This window comes from Haematobia irritans, chromosome 4, assembly GCF_050003625.1.
Source record: "Haematobia irritans isolate KBUSLIRL chromosome 4, ASM5000362v1, whole genome shotgun sequence".
NCBI lineage: Eukaryota > Metazoa > Arthropoda > Insecta > Diptera > Muscidae > Haematobia > Haematobia irritans.
The window spans coordinates 143,310,285-143,324,466 of record NC_134400.1 but is presented as its reverse complement, the minus strand read 5'-3'; positions in this window follow the sequence as shown (position 1 = coordinate 143,324,466).

Below are 14,182 nucleotides of genomic sequence, written 5' to 3'. Positions count from 1 at the left end.
CTAACGAGCAACGCTTGCAAATCATTGAATTTTATTACCAAAATCAGTGTTCGGTTCGAAATGTGTTTCGCGCTTTTTTATCGACAAATTTTGTTCAGCGATGAGGCTCATTTCTGGTTGAATGGCTACGTAAATAAGCAAAATTGCCGCATTTGGAGTGAAGAGCAACCAGAAGCCGTTCAAGAACTGCCCATGCATCCCGAAAAATGCACTGTTTGGTGTGGTTTGTACGCTGGTGGAATCATTGGACCGTATTTTTTCAAAGATGCTGTTGGACGCAACGTTACGGTGAATGGCGATCGCTATCGTTCGATGCTAACAAACTTTTTGTTGCCAAAAATGGAAGAACTGAACTTGGTTGACATGTGGTTTCAACAAGATGGCGCTACATGCCACACAGCTCGCGATTCTATGGCCATTTTGAGGGAAAACTTCGGAGAACAATTCATCTCAAGAAATGGACCGGTAAGTTGGCCACCAAGATCATGCGATTTGACGCCTTTAGACTATTTTTTGTGGGGCTACGTCAAGTCTAAAGTCTACAGAAATAAGCCAGCAACTATTCCAGCTTTGGAAGACAACATTTCCGAAGAAATTCGGGCTATTCCGGCCGAAATGCTCGAAAAAGTTGCCCAAATTGGACTTTCCGAATGGACCACCTAAGACGCAGCCGCGGTCAACATTTAAATGAAATTATCTTCAAAAAGTAAATGTCATGGACCAATCTAACGTTTCAAATAAAGAACCGATGAGATTTTGCAAATTTTATGCGTTTTTTTTTTAAAAAAAGTTATCAAGCTCTTAACAAATCACCCTTTACCAAGCCAAGTTACTACAAAAAAGTATCGCATGAGCGCAATTATTAGGTGCCTCTTTAGATAAATTTAGACGACGCCAATAAGAGCCCTTTCAAACTATTAGAAAAAGTGAATTTTAAGATAGTTGTAAAAGAATCATTGTGGTCAAGTAGAATACGTTGTTTATTAATTTGGATAAAAATTTGTAAATAATTCCTTTTACACGAATAAAAACACATTGAACAGAATGCATTAAAAAATGAATTATGTTGATTTATAAGTTTCAATTCTGCTATATTCGTCTGATGCTCTAGCGTCAATCAGTGTTTATTCTTGATGGAGGCAGCGTGTCTGGAAAAATATCTGAAAACCTATAACTTTATTCCATTTGGTAAGTCGAAAATTGTTCACCAATATACCTTTCACAATTTTAAGCGTAATAACTATGCTTTCAGCACTTCATTTCCGTTTTATTTTAATAAATTATAATAAACTAGTTGCGCTTGGTGTTTCACAAAACATAAAATGGATCTTGTAACATAGTGATTGCAAAATACTTTCGTATTTTTTAATTGTTCTAGCTAGTGTCACTTACGAGTCTGTGGTAGCAATGAGGATGAAATGGAAATTTGAAATGCTGGCAGGGCTAGGACCTCAATCCTCTTTTCAATATTTTCTAACAAGGGAACTCACTTAAGTTGAAAAATAAATATAGGTTCGATTGCCCTGTCTCATGTCGTCCGACATACACCTTAAGCCAGTAGCAGGGATGAAAATTCAAATTTTTAAATTGTACCAACGAGAATAAAGCGTACTTTTTGAGTTTAAATTGTACCAAATTTCAAGAATAACGGATTGGAATGTGGTAACCGAAAAAAATAATTATTAACTTGTAAAATAACGAAGGTGCCATTTGTAAAGGTTTTGTGCCCAAAGGAAACTGGCAAAAACCAGCCGTAGAGTCCTTTAAAACTTCAAATTCAGGCTCGACTACTACTTGCAGCATTGTTATGTTCACAAAAGTTTAAGAGTTTAGTGTAGTTTGCAGAATATTTGAAGTGCAAAGACAGTTGGAACATATTACACGCTGTTTTGCGCTGGAGAGAATACTAACTCATACGAACTCTCTTAGGCTTTCAACCGTACCAATAAAAATCAGAACTGCACTTACTATTACACATCGCCACGAGGACCATCTTCTCGCACGGCTTGGGCTTATTAAGTCCTCTATGTATAAATATATTGTAATGGCATGCAAAACTGTTGTTGTGATATAAACTATACGGAATCCATGTCGGTGGTTGGCAGCTGGAAAATTCTTCACAAGCATGCGGATGATTGCCTCACGTGACTTGGCTACTGGTGAGGAAGGGAGATCGGTCTGTATTCACACTTGCTCGAGTCTTTCCCTGACTTCATTATGGAATCTCCCTACCCATTTTCAACACATCGACTATGATGAGTAATTCCAAGAACATATTGTGGAGTCTGGTCAAGTACTCTTGCATCTACTAGATGTGTCCAGAGTGAAGTACATGTCAGGTCTGTAGGACATGCGAAGAGATGCCTCGTGATATGAGGCGATTATCCACAATTCGGGCAAACATATTGAATTCCTGGTTTCAGAAGGGAGAGGTAACTGTTTAAGTACCGGGAGACGGATCTTAGCTGGGATAGTACTGACCTAGTATCTCCAGGCAGCCGTTTCTCGTTATCGCTGATAGGCGGAGGTCTTCCACCCTGTAACGGTAGGAATCTATAGGCTTCTGGCCCGTTGCCGTGCGTATCGCCCTCAATGTCGTCCTTATTCCCTCATTACTGCCAGCGCCTATCAAGTGGTTAATTGACTATCCTGAAATCGAACCGAATGAGCTTGGTATCCTTCTAGATGTGGCATGCTTTAGGTGTTTTGGCCCTCTGCATTTATCAGGTGCTGGTGGGTGAGGAGGTCACAGCATTGTTGTTTTGTAGTGGCAATCCACATTGCAGTATTTTGCACTGTTAGAAGATTTCTCCATTGGATATCGCTAATACTGGGAGTCCAAATGGGGCGCATAATCGATAGGGGGACGACCAATAGGTCTTTTGTATTGTCTCTTTATCTTTCCCCAAGTGTTATTAACAACCTTGGGGTTCTTCCATGTAGGGGATACCCACTTCACTTCCTTGGTCCACGATGTGAAAATAGTCGCTGTCGATTTAGGAGCAGAAAGTTTCAGATTCCTGTTGCTAAGTGTAGGGAGGTTGTCGTTGATCTTCATCTTAAGCTCCTTGACGTCTCTACCTGATGTGGAACAACCGTCTTCAAAGGTTACCAAGTAAACATATGATTATGGAAGAAGAGCTCCTGCCACGTAAAAGTTAAAAAGGAGGGGGACAGTACAACGCCTTTAGGTACGCATTATTTATTCCTCCTAGACGAAGAAAGAAATCTTTCTGTCTGCCATCAACCATCTGTTAAGGTTATTAGGGAGAGCTTTTCACATAATATTTTCTAATCCAATGCTACGAGAATGGAACGTTAATGCGGCATCTTACTATTCAATCGCTCTGCAATGTTGACTGTTATTTCACACAAGGCAGTGGTCGTACTCCTGCCCGAGCGGAAACCATGCTGATGTTCTGCCAACATTAGGTGTTCCGTGAAGTAGGGCATTAAAATAGCTTTCAGAATCTGCGTAACGGAGGAAAGAATGGTAATTTGTCGATACAAGTCTTCAAGATGTGTCTGTTTTCCAACAATCTTACCTATTTTCCAAATGCACAGAAAAAATATCACCAAAATATTTCCAATTAAAAAGTTAATTGAAGTTGAAATTTTTTTCAATTAATAAATTAATTGGTACAATTAACTTTTTAATCAAGTTAATTAAGTCAATGATTGAAAATTTTAAAAAGTTAATTGATACAATAAAGTTTTAATCATATTCGGAAGACTAAGTCAGTTAAAAAAGTGATTAACATTTTTTTTAATTAAAATTTTTTTTCAAACAATCAATTGTTAATCCAAATAAAAATTCTAAGCCAATTCAAAAGGTAATTGAAAATAGTTACCTTTTTATACCCTCCATCATAGGATGGGGGTATATTAACTTTGTCATTCCGTTTGTAACACATCGAAATATTGCTCTAAGACCCCACAAAGTATATATATTCTGGGTCGTGGTGAAATTCTGAGTCGATCTAAGCATGTCCGTCCGTCCGTCCGTCTGTTGAAATCACGCTAACTTCCGAACGAAACAAGCTATCGACTTGAAACTTAGCACAAGTAGTTGTTATCGATGTAGGTCGGATGGTATTGAAAATGGGCCATATCGGTCCACTTTTACGTATAGCCCCCATATAAAGGGACCCTCAGATTTGGCTTGTGGAGCCTCTAACAGAAGCATATTTCATCCGATCCGGCTGAAATTTGGTACATGGTGTTGGTATATGGTCTCTAACAACCATGCAAAAATTGGTCCACATCGGTCCATAATTATATATAGCCCCCATATAAACCGATTCCCAGATTTGGCTTGCGGAGCCTAAAACAGAACCAAATTTCATCCGATCCGGCTGAAATTTGGTACATGGTGTTGGTATATGGTATCTAACAACCATGCAAAAATTGGTCCACATCGGTCCATAATTATATATAGCCCCCATATAAACCGATCCCCAGATTTGGCTTGCGGAGCCTAAAAGAGAAGCAAATTTCATCCGATCCGGCTGAAATTTGGTACATGGTGTTGGTATATGGTCTCTAACAAACATGCAAAAATTGGTCCACATCGGTCCATAATTATATACAGCCCCCATATAAAACGATCCCCAGATTTGGCTTCCGGAGCCTCTAAGAGAAGCATATTTCATCCGATCCGGCTGAAATTTGGTACATAGTATTGGTATATGGTCTCTAACAATCATGCAAAAATTGGTCCACATCGGTCCATAATTATATATAACCCCCATATAAACCGATCCCCAGATTTGGCTTGCGGAGCCTCAAGAGAAGCAAATTTCATCCGATCCGGCTGAAATTTGGTAAATAATGTTGGTATATAGTCTCTAACAACCATGCAAAAATTGGTCCACATCGGTTCATAATTATATATAGCCCCCATATAAACCGATCCCCAGATTTGGCTTGCGAAGTCTCCAAGAGAAGCAAATTTCATCCAAGCCGGTTATAATTTGGAACATGGTGTTAGTATATGGTCTTTAACAACCGTGCTAGAATTGGTCCATATCGGTCCATAATTATATATAGCCCCCATATAAAACGTTCTCCAGATTTGACCTCCGGAGCCTCTTGGAGGAGCAAAATTCATCCGATCCGGTTCAAATTAGGAACGTGGTGTTAGTATATGGTCGCTAACAACCATACCAAAATTGGTCCAATCACACAAAAATTGGTCCATATCGGTTCATGATCATGGTTGCCACTAGAGCCAAAAATAATCTACCAAAATTTTATTTCTATAGAAAATTTTGTCAAAATTTTATTTCTAGAGAAAATGTTGTTAAAATTTTATTCGTTTCATAATAAAATTTTCATCATTTTCAAAATTTTATTTCTATAGAAAATTTTGTCAAAATTTTATTTCTATAGAAAATTTTGTTCAAATTTTATTCGGTTCATAATCATGGTTGCCACTCGAGCCACAAATAATCTACCAAGATTTTATTTCTATAGAAAATTTTGTCAAAAGTTTATTTCTATAGAAAATTTTGTTAAAATTTTATTTCTGTAGAAATTTTTGTCAAAATTTTCTTTCTATAGAATATTTTGTCAACATTTTTATTTCTATAGAAAATTTTGTGAAAATTTTATTTCTATTTTCTAATTTTGTTAAAATTTTATTTATGTAGAAAATTTTGTCAAACTTTTATGTCTACTACCTTGCCATTGGCAAGCGTTACCGCAACTTAAGTAATTCGATTGTGGATGGCAGTGTTTAGAAGAAGTTTCTACGCAATCCATGATGGAGGGTACATAAGCTTCGGCCTGGCCGAACTTACGGCCGTATATACTTGTTTTAATTAATAAATTAATTGAGTTTTGCAATCAACATCAATTAAATTTTTAATTGAATCAATTAAAAAATTAATTGAAATTTGGTAATGAAATCAATTAATTTTTTAATCAAGATTTTTTTCTATGCCCAATTAAAACTGTGATTGATACTATCATTTTCGTGATTGAAGACATTTCAATTAAAAAATTAATTGGATCAATTAATTTCGTGATTGAATCAGAAAAACATTTTTTTGTGTGTGTCTGGTATTTCGCTTGGGTGATGCAAACATTAAAAGTATGGACCAGAAACCTAGCGCCATTCTCACAGTGTGCTTCACCATCCTCGTAGCCATCTGTGTGCTTCACCATCCTCGTAACCATGCTTCACCATCCTCGTAGCCATCTGGGCCGATTGCTGTGGAGCTCTTTGCGGCCTTTATCGTCTGAAGTACACACTCCTGACTGAAGACCAAGCGGAGTTGTCCTGTCTGACTGCACGGAAGACTCGCCTTTGGCTTCTGCTTGCACGAGCTACTGTCTGGGGGTACTCGACGAATTGTTTGCAGAATGCATTCACTACACTGGTAACGTCCTTCGGAATTTTCCTCCAAACAAAATATAAATGTTATCGTTTGGTGTTCGAGATGCCCCGGGTCATAGACCACAACCGTTTGGATCCAAGGTCAGACTCTTCCAAATGCCTGCACCACTATTTTCTCTTATAGATGCCCACAAGCCGGTCGATTTCCTTAGCTAGACTCGAGATCGTGGGATCAGCTGGATCTCGTCCCACTCATCTGTCAACCATAATACATGCATGGGGAAATTCGGACGGATGTCGGGGATTCGTCCCGCTGGTAAACATCTTCAATATATCCCTGAAAATTTTCTCTCCGGCCGGCGTGACGATGGTAGTGGTGAAGTGGCAACTCGTACTCAGTTAGCGAGGTAAATTTGTCCCAGTTACCAATGTTCATAAACGTTCTTTTCTCTGGAATGATAGTGTCTGTTCCCAAGTCTATATTTACCGTCATCGGTTGGTGGTCAGAGTTCATGTCTACATGCCATGTTATCTGCGTCACTAGGCCAGAGCTAACCAGGGCAGCTTCGGTATGAGGCCGTTGTGCGAGTGATATGAGCATTCAGGTCGCCTAAAAGGATGGTTTATTCGTAACAAAGGAATTGCCTACGTACTGGCTTATATTCTATCTGGTAAACCGAATCGGGAAGAATATATACGTCTAGTATACATATACCTTCCTCCCCCACCCTAACAGTTATCCCTTGTATATCTATAAGGGGTCAGTCGTGGTCTGTATCTCACACAATCATGGACAAGAAGACTATTCTCTCTCCGCCATTCCTACTGGATATTAGGAAGCGCGGCTGTGAGAATACCCTTCTTGTCCATGAAATCTGTGATTTCAGTAATATTCCTTGTAAACCCATTACAATTCCACTGGCCACACAAATGGTTCTTATCAGTGAAAGGGGCTGTCGCACCCTGCCCGCTTGGCTGTGCTGATAAGAAAGAGTTAACTATTGTCGTGGCGTGATGTCAGTTGTCGATGGTTGTTGCTAACCGAGATTGTTGGTTTCCTCGCCAGCAGGTTCCAGAAAAATCAGGTGTACATAGGTCCGAATTCCTGAGGCCTGAGCAACTCAGGTTTATTGAGGTGTTGCAAATGGAGCGCCGGGTCGGTTTACCTTCCTTGGTTAATGTCCTTCTGCAAAGCCAACATGACTCTGGATAAGATATACTATTGTTTACGGACGAACTCGGATTTGTACGTGTTGAAAATGTGGTGTGTGATGAATGTGTGGGTGAGGGGATGTTTGATAACAGGTTATATGGGATTTAAAGTCCTACAAATCCCATATCGCAAGGGCAGGAGTGTATTCTCCTACTTCCTACAGTCCCGATCAACGCGAATTCTCTCAGTTGTGACTAGGAAGGAGAGGGTTTGGATAGTCTGCGAGTCCCTACGCTTGACAATTCGAGCGGATGTTGAATTGATGATGTCCCGGCACACCACCTGGTGCTAACATAGACATGGAATCTTGGCTTTCTTTTAGTTGATAAACATCCGGGATTCAGAAGGTATGAAATCGGAGTATCGGCCAATGGTGAGAACTATGTTTAGATGAGTCTGATCGGACGTTCGAGATAAATAACTGCTGCAATCACCCGAATTCTCGTGAGTGCCTCTTCTTTCACTGTGCAAAATTAGGAGTCATAGATCTGATCTGTTAAACCTATGTGGTCATTACCCAGGAGATAATGCCAAAGTTCATGGTGGCAAGTCTCCCAGCACCATTCGGTTATGCCGACACAATATCCACTCAATGTTTATATAAATTGGAGCCCAGCTACCAACCGGCGGCATATGCACATTGCATATCTGCAATACACATCATAGTATTTGGGTAAGTAGTGATAAAGGGTGATTTGTTAAGAGCTTGATAACTTAAAAAAAAAAAAAAAACGCATAAAATTTGCAAAATCTCATCGGTTCTTTATTTGAAACGTTAGATTGGTCCATGACATTTACTTTTTGAAGATAATTTCATTTAAATGTTGACCGCGGCTGCGTCTTAGGTGGTCCATTCGGAAAGTCCAATTTTGGGCAACTTTTTCGAGCATTTCGGCCGGAATAGCCCGAATTTCTTCGGAAATGTTGTCTTCCAAAGCTGGAATAGTTGCTGGTTTATTTCCGTAGACTTTAGACTTGACGTAGCCCCACAAAAAATAGTCTAAAGGCGTCAAATCGCATGATCTTGGTGGCCAACTTACCGGTCCATTTCTTGAGATGAATTGTTCTCCGAAGTTTTCCCTCAAAATGGCCATAGAATTGCGAGCTGTGTGGCATGTAGCGCCATCTTGTTGAAACCACATGTCAACCAAGTTCAGTTCTTCCATTTTTGGCAACAAAAAGTTTGTTAGCATCGAACGATAGCGATCGCCATTCACCGTAACGTTGCGTCCAACAGCATCTTTGAAAAAATACGGTCCAATGATTCCACCAGCGTACAAACCACACCAAACAGTGCATTTTTCGGGATGCATGGGCAGTTCTTGAACGGCTTCTGGTTGCTCTTCACTCCAAATGCGGCAATTTTGCTTATTTACGTAGCCATTCAACCAGAAATGAGCCTCATCGCTGAACAAAATTTGTCGATAAAAAAACGGATTTTCTGCCACTGATTTTGGTAATAAAATTCAATGATTTGCAAGCGTTGCTCGTTAGTAAGTCTATTCATGATGAAATGTCAAAGCATACTGAGCATCTTTCTCTTTGACACCATGTCTGAAATCCCACGTGATCTGTCAAATACTAATGCATGAAAATCCTAACCTCAAAAGAATCACAAAATCAGAATATTAATGCAAGAGGAGAGTCGCTAATAGAGTTTATCTTGTGTTCTAACTGGTAGTTTTCAATAAGGGACATGTACCATCTTTCGTGACCAAAAACAGTCAAGAGGCAAGTTTTGAGGGAACATAGCTTCTCAGATCATAGCTACATCAGTTTCAATTTGGCAGTTCGTACTTCAAAGACCATATTTCTGCGAAATGTGTGGAAAGCTGATTAGAATAGGTATAGGGATACGTTCAATATGATGATACCGGAAATATCAGAGACAAATATAAGCTCTGTGCAGGATAGCGAAATAACCGTAGAGTGGGTTTCAAAGACCTTCAACATCTCAATGAAAGATGCATACCCTAGAGGAAAGCAAAGGGGGAAAACTCGACCGCCATGGTAGTCTACGGAGTTAAGTAATATGAGGAAATCCTGCAGGAAGCTCTTTAACAGGTCAAAGTCCACCAGACCTCCGGAGGATTGGGACCTAACATAATAATGAACTAGTATCGAGGAGTTCTGCGATAAAGATTGGATGTGATCCTAGATCAGGCTCTCTTTTGTAGCGCTGGATCTTGAGCTCCAGATAATGAAGATCAATACTTACTATCCTGGTTGGTGGCCTATCCATTAGATGGAGGATTGGATGATTACTGAGATAACACCTCAGAAGATATTTGTTTGACAACTTATATGCCCATGTTTGCATCAATACCTTTATGGTATAAATAATAGTACCGCTTAGGTATTGTTTTCAATACCATATTGGTACTTTCATAATACCGAATGGTACTTTCATGCTTTGCGTACCGCCTGTACCATTCGGTATTGATATTGTACCATACGGGGTTGGCTAACTATCAATAACGTACGGTATCGATTTGAGCCCGTATGGTTATAATTTTTCTATGGGTGTAAACACTGCTGGTCAGTGGTAAACTACGCACACTGGCGCTGCATAGTTTACCGCTGGCCGGCAATTGCCTTATAGGTAATCAACAAGGTTTCCAAGTGCTGCCGGTAGTTTGTTGTCGTAATAATATCTCGATCAAGCCCCACAAGGATCGTCCTGTGACACGGCTTGGGGTCGTTGAGCCCTGTATTTATGTAAGTTGTAATGATGTGGAAAATATTGTGGTGCTATGCACTTTACGGACCCCATGTTGCAGCTGGTGACAGCTGGAAAATTCTGGGACGAGTAGTGTCTATACGCCTCACCCTTGCTCCTTTGTCTGTCTTCCGTAATGGAATCACCCTACCTATTTTCCAGGCATCGGACAAATTGAGGAGTTTGGTCAAGTACTCAACTCCCAGTATTCAACGATACTTTAGTATTTGCATAAAAATGCAGTCGGACCAGCGCCATGGTTTTTGATGACATGTTGATGACATTGGTTGAAAACCCCCTCGCATCTCTTCGGTTCAGTCACTGTCACGTCGCCAAAAGCAATTGTAGTGGGGTTTACTGTAGAACAAAACACACCCGTACTTTTACCTAGGTTACATTGTTTCAGGTGCTCTAACCATGTGTTCCTCTTGTGCTTGTCCACCAACTTACTAATCTCTAACCTTCGTGCATGTCCTAAAAACTTTAAGCTCGGAGGCCCTGTTCGGAAATGCATTAAATGCAACACGGCAAAAGTCACATGTTCAATAATACAGATGATGTTGAAAAAATGAGGAGACATTCATCACTTGCTAATCATGAAAATGGCTGATGCAATGCAAGAGTAAATGTTGAGTTACATACCATGCGTTAATGCGTCCGTTGATTGAAGAGTTGATTTTCTCTTTGAAAGCAATAGTGTTGTTAGAGTGCTTCAAACTGGAAAATATCAAACCTCTGCCAGCATTTCAAAGTGCCATTTCCACTTGTAAATCAACATCATTCTATTACTAATGAAAAAAATATGTTAAATGTGTTGTGATAGTGGTATAAATTAGAGGTGTGCACGTGACACGAAATTGTCGTGACTCACGCGTGAGTCATGCTCATGTCAACGGCGTGAGTGTGCGTGAGCGTGATTAAAAAACCAAAATGTCGTGCGTGAGTCACGAAAACAATATCTTCGTGAGTGAAAATAATCCCCCTCTCCAACATAAAACGCTTAAAAGTTAAATTCATTCGCAATTTAAGTGACCCTAGGATGTTAAGAGTTTAATAACGCTCTCGATTTTAATCGTGCTCATGATTTCAGACACGTCCCTCAGGTAAATTACTCATAAAATTATTCGTGAGTCACGACATATTTCGTGAGTCACCATATTTTTCGTGAGTCACGACATTTTCGTGCGTGAGTGTGCGTGAGTAAAATATTACTCACGTGCACACCTCTAGTATAGATGTTATATTTATAAGAATTTATATATGTTTAATCAAATTAATAAACATCTAAACAATCGTGTTTTATGCGCTTTACGGAATATCAGTTATTCCGGACGGAATGTCGGTGTTTGTAAAGAATCTTACAGTGTGTCGGATCGATATGACTAATCGGTAAATGTGTTATCAATCCCATAAACATGCAGCAGTATCGATTATGCCTTCGGACTTAACTTATAATGTGCACAATATATGGGACATGTTCGATATGTCGTCCGGAATAACTGATAGTCTATTAACTGATAGCGCATTACTTGACCACAATAATTTTTTTACAACTATCTTAAAATGCACTTTTTCTGATTGGCTCTTATTGGCGTCGTTCTAAATTTATTAAAAAAGGCACCTAATAATTGCACTCATGCGATACTTTTTTGTAGTAACTTGGTGTGGTACAACTTCTCAATAGTGACGGCGCTTTTCCGACGAGTTTTGGATGTCGTATACGATTGTTTTCGACGTGGTGGGGATTCTCAGAAATGCCGTCAAATTCAAAAAATGTTGGCAGGGCATTCCATCAACGCACGGATTAACACATGATATGTAACTCAACCTTAAGTAAACATTTTCATTGGAACAATTATATTTTAAATCATTATAGGTTTTCTTACCTTTTGCAAACTTCTCGACAGTCCAAATGCTTTGAGATTCTAGCATTTGTTTCCGTTTTAAATTGTTTGGAGGCGAACTCCTCCCGAATCCTCCGTAAAATAGTTCGATTTCATTTAACTTTTTACTGTTTCTTTTTTTATTTATTTTTTAATTTTTTAAATTAACAATTTAAATCAAAACAAAACGTTAACTCTTTCTATATGTAATTTACCAATCGAAAACATTTTCGATCAGTAAAACTCCGTATCGACTCCCGTGATTCGAAAAATTCAGATTTCGATAAAAAAATCGATATCGAATGCCGTGATTAGCCCCTGAGTGGATAATAATTGATAGGAGAAGATATCGATATCAAGCAAAATTCCAATTAATGGCGATAAACGGAAAGCGATTTCAGGCATAAGGTTGTTAATGTAAAGTAAGAACTCCAAAACAAAATCGTCTAGGAGCTTTTAAGAAGGGCAAAAATATAGAAAAAAGCTATTTTGGTTCTTGAAAATACTTTGGGTATCATTTTAAAACCTACCTCTGTAAAATAAATATATGTATGTGCAAAATTTAATTTCTCTTTTGAACGAAAAAACGGTACTTTTTAACGATGTTTACACCCTCTATGCTAGGATTATCATTAGGGATTTTGTCGCTAGACACCAATTCGATGTACCGTTATATGAAATTTGTAATGAAAGTTAGAAGTTTAATAGCAAATAGTTATATGTGCATTGTACATCATTTACATTTTTTTCGCTGAAGAGTGCACAGGCTGATTACAGTTTCGTTGTGAATAATAAATATAGATTGTGGGTGAGTTATATTTATGTTCTTTTTTAATCTTTAGTGAAAAATGCCTCGAAGAAGTGAGCTTTCAGAGGAAGAACGCGGGGAAGTTACGGCAAAAAAATTGGAGAAATTGCATCGGCGACAAATCGACACCGCAATACGATTAGCAATTTTTTTAAAATATTCCACAAACTATGGCTGTGCTAAACGCAGTGGGCGCATTCCAACCGATGACCAAAGGACAAAGCGACATATTCGCCAACTTGCTGCCAATAAAAAAATGAGCTGCAGAGAAATAAAAGTAGAATTGGGTCTGAATGTGACTAGGCAATGAATACAGCAAATTATCAAGTACAATATAGGACTAAAATACGAAAATAAATTTCCTAAACCGCAGTCAACACAACACCATAAAAATGCTCGTATTTCTTTTGCTTAAAAATACAAGTTTTGGGACGAAGAGTTGGAAACGGTTATATTTAGCGACAATTCAAGAAATTCAATTTGGATGGTCCATCTCAAATATTGGCGAGATTCTCGGTACCTTCGTCAAACTTGCAATAAACGCACCCACCGGGGTGGATCTCTTATAGTATGGGCATGTTTTGGAGCACGAGGAAAAATGAACGCAGAGATATATGTCGATTTATTGGAGAACAATTTAATAGATTTTGCAGATGATATATAATGAAGTTTGGACTTTCCAACAAGATAATGCTCCCATCCATGTTGCACGACTCACAACCGATCTAAATCCTATAGAAGATCTCTGGGCATATTATCCGCTAAGGTATTTGCGAAGTCCAAGCAATATACAACACCCAAAGAACTGAAGTATGCAATTACGGCAGAATGGGAAAAATCGATATGGCAACTCTGAAAAACTTGGTATATTCTATGCCTCACTTGGAAAGTAAATTTTTTTATGCTTAAGGCCGGTATGCACCTCTAGCGAAATTTTCGGTAGCAAAAATTTATTTAAGTCTACAACAAAAAAACAGGGCTGTGTACACAAATTTTAAACCAGCTAATCGCTTTTAAAAATTGTTAATATATGTTCCAAATATTCCTCAAATAAATTGTTTATTATTTACAAACCTTTTAAAACTTTTACGCACACAATGATTGTAATAAATTAAATGTTTGCTGCCAAAATATGCTTTTGACAACCCTGTTATTTTCATTAGAGGTGCGTACCAGCTTACGAAATTGAACGCTACCGAAAATTTCGTTAGCATAAATA